Source organism: Alosa pseudoharengus, unplaced genomic scaffold (genome assembly GCF_046254945.1).
Source record: "Alosa pseudoharengus isolate Yale_2024_CS ecotype anadromous, Long Island Sound unplaced genomic scaffold, YU_APseudo_1.1 YU_APseudo_1.1_scf_5, whole genome shotgun sequence".
In the NCBI taxonomy this organism is placed as follows: Eukaryota; Metazoa; Chordata; class Actinopteri; order Clupeiformes; family Clupeidae; genus Alosa; species Alosa pseudoharengus.
Genome location: NW_027468837.1, coordinates 23,463,259 through 23,466,938, shown reverse-complemented (window position 1 = coordinate 23,466,938; position 3,680 = coordinate 23,463,259).

Here is a 3,680-nt window from a genome sequence, read left to right as displayed (position 1 = left end):
TTAACAAAGATAATAATGTTAACCAAGTTACTATGCTAACTAGCATGCTAATATGCTAGCATGCTAACTATGTTAATCATGTTACTTAGCTAACTTAGCTAATCATTTTTAACAGTTTTGCTAAAAATGCTAACTAGCATGCTAACATGCTAGTATGCTAACTATGCTAACCATGTGACTTAGCTAACTTAGCTAATCATTTTTAGCAGTTTTGCAAAAAATGCTAACTAGCATGCTAGCATGCTAACTATGCTAACCATGTGACTTAGCTAACTTAGCTAATCATTTTTAGCAGTTTTGCAAAAAATGCTAACTAGCATGTTAGCATGCTAGCATGCTAACTATGCTAACCATGTGACTTAGCTAACTTAGCTAATCATTTTTAGCAGTTTTGCAAAAAATGCTAACTAGCATGCTAGCATGCTAACATGCTAACTATGCTAACCATGTGACTTAGCTAACTTAGCTAACTTAGCTAATCATTTTTAGCAGTTTTGCAAAAAATGCTAACTAGCATGTTAACATGCTAGCATGCTAACATGCTAACTATGTTAACCATGCTAACTAGCTACAGTGGGTAGGAGTCATAGTTGATGACAAGTAACAGTTACAATGGCTGAACAGTTAAAAAGTTCAGTAGTTTAAAGGGTTAAATTGTTTAACAGTGAAATATTGTAGTGAGGACTTTTATTTTGAAACAGTTTTTGGCAGAGGAAGCAGTTGAACAGGATGTGTAGTCTTAATAGGGCCAGTTTGTATGCTTAAAGCCTGAAAGTGGCAGTTGATCCAGGTGGCCCGAACACCTGCCACAGGATTCTAATTGCTGTGATGTCATAAAGGGCAATGTTAAGTCAATGGGGAAATTTTGATAGTTTTTAATTAATAGTTTAAAAAGTATAAAAGTTACAAAGATGAAAAATACATAGCACTCTTATCCCAAGTAAGACCTACGTAACAAAGTTTGAATGAAGTTTCTACGTTAAACGGTTGAAGCTGCATTAAATGCGTTAGAAGAAGAAGAAGAACTAGAAAAGCATTTCCTGAAGGAAATACAGTGCATGAAAATGCAAAAATATGATGAGTTCATATGGTTAAATGATTTGCTTGGTAGATAAGGTTTAATATAGTTGGAATGACTGAACAGTTAAATAGGTTAATAATTGAAATGGTTAAATTATTTAGGCAGATAGTTGACGATAACTAACAGTTGGAATGGCTCCAATGTTTGCTAGTAGTTATGCTAACTATGTTAATAAAGATAATAATGCTAACCAAGTTACTATGCTAACTAGCATGCTAACAATGTTAAAATGTTAACTATGCTAACCATATGACTTAGCTAACCTAGCTAATCATTTTTATTAGTTATGATAACTATGCTAATTAACATGCTAACATGTTAACTATGCTAACCATGTGACTTAGCTAACTTAGCTAATCATTTTTAGCAGTTTTGCAAAAAATGCTAACTAGCATGCTAACATGTTAGCATGCTAACTATGCTAACCATGAGACTTAGCTAACTTAGCTAATCATTTTTAGCAGTTTTGTAAAAAATGCTAACTAGCATGCTAACATGTTAGCATGCTAACTATGCTAACCATGTGACTTAGCTAACTTAGTTAATCATTTTTAGCAGTTTTGTAAAAAATGCTAACTAGCATGCTAACATGTTAGCATGCTAACTATGCTAACCATGAGACTTAGCTAACTTAGCTAATCATTTTTAGCAGTTTTGTAAAAAATGCTAACTAGCATGCTAACATGTTAGCATGCTAACTATGCTAACCAAGTTACTTAGCTAACTTAGCTAACTAGCTACAGTGGGTAGGAGTCATAGTTGATGACAAGTAACAGTTACAATGGCTGAACAGTTAAAAAGTTCAGTAGTTTAAAGGGTTAAATTGTTTAACAGTGAAATATTGTAGTGAGGACTTTTATTTTGAAACAGTTTTTGGCAGAGGAAGCAGTTGAACAGGATGTGTAGTCTTAATAGGGCCAGTTTGTATGCTTAAAGCCTGAAAGTGGCAGTTGATCCAGGTGGCCCGAACACCTGCCACAGGATTCTAATTGCTGTGATGTCATAAAGGGCAATGTTAAGTCAATGGGGAAATTTGAGTAGTTTTTAATTAATAGTTTAAAAAGTATAAAAGTTACAAAGATGAAAAATACATAGCACTCTTATCCCAAGTAAGACCTACGTAACAAAGTTTGAATGAAGTTTCTACGTTAAACGGTTGAAGCTGCATTAAATGCGTTAGAAGAAGAAGAAGAATAAGAAGAAGCCTAGGAAGAACAGTACAGTGCATTTTCATGCACTGTAATAAGAAGAAGCCTAGGAAGAACAGTACAGTGCATTTTCATGCACTGTAATAATAAGAAATCATAGAAACACAATGGTTGCCTCGCAGCTTCGCTGCTTGGCCCCCAACTATTTTAAAAATGTAGGCTTTGTGCATGTTGATTAACTAATGACAGCCTACTATTGTCTGCTCCACATTTTCGTAGTCTAATTCTGCATAGAGTTAATTTAATGATGGTAATGATTTAATGATGAAATATTGCTGAGTGTTGATAAAATGGTGGCACAGGCCTAGGTTGTACTGACTCCTTCACATTTTCACATTTTCATGACCTAGCCTAATTATATAGATATTGTAGTACTTTTTTATATCAGTCTTTGAAAACTGAAAAAAATGTCAATGTCAAAAAATAATTTTCGAGAATGAGGATTAAATACTGGACATAGATTAAATATTGCTGTTTTTCCATTGTCTCCCTCACATTTTCATCTGTTCTTACGACTAAACAAAATCATATGATTTACTTAATGTTATACAAGAACAGAATAGAATTGAACAGAACTGAGTTCAGACTTGAGTTCGGTATTTTGGGTCCGGCCCTCCTCAACAGTCCCAGTTTGTCATGTGGCCCCTTGGGGAAATTAGTTGCCCACCCCTGACCTAAAGCAACTGCTGAGTCAGAACACTTTGCTTGCAGAAATGCAGTGTAGTTTTGTGTCCCTTAAAGTGTTACCAGCTAGACACAATCAATGAATACAAAAGTTATGATAAGATGAGAGATAAGATTAAGCTGAGATAAGTTAAGATGTTAGAGAATGTTTCATTAACGTTGAAGAAAAACAAAATGCCGGTGAACGATGAAGGAATACAAAGGACACTCAACAAAATGTCCTGTTGCTGAACAAGGAAGAAGGAAATATTTTTTACAGAAAAAGAGAGATCACACAAGGCAAGGGCCATATTTGTGTACTTTTAATTTTAGCATTGTTAATTTTTACACAATGACTGTACTTGCCTTTAACCCTGACTGTATATGTTGTGCACCAGTCAAAGTCAACTTCATAGGTTATCAATATGCAAGACAATGGGAATGTATTCATATAGCTAGTTATATAATCACTTCTTATAGAAAACAGGTTAACAGTTAAGTATTTTATAGTTTATTTACAGTATATGTCATGCTATCAAATACAAAAAGCATACAGTACTGAGTGGAGAAAACACCAATATGGTACACTTTGATATAAAATGCAATGAATAACATAAAATTATATTATAGTTAAGGCTTAAATGTGTATAAAAATAACAATGTTAATTATTAATATATATATATATATATATATATATATATATATATATATATATATATATATAGAA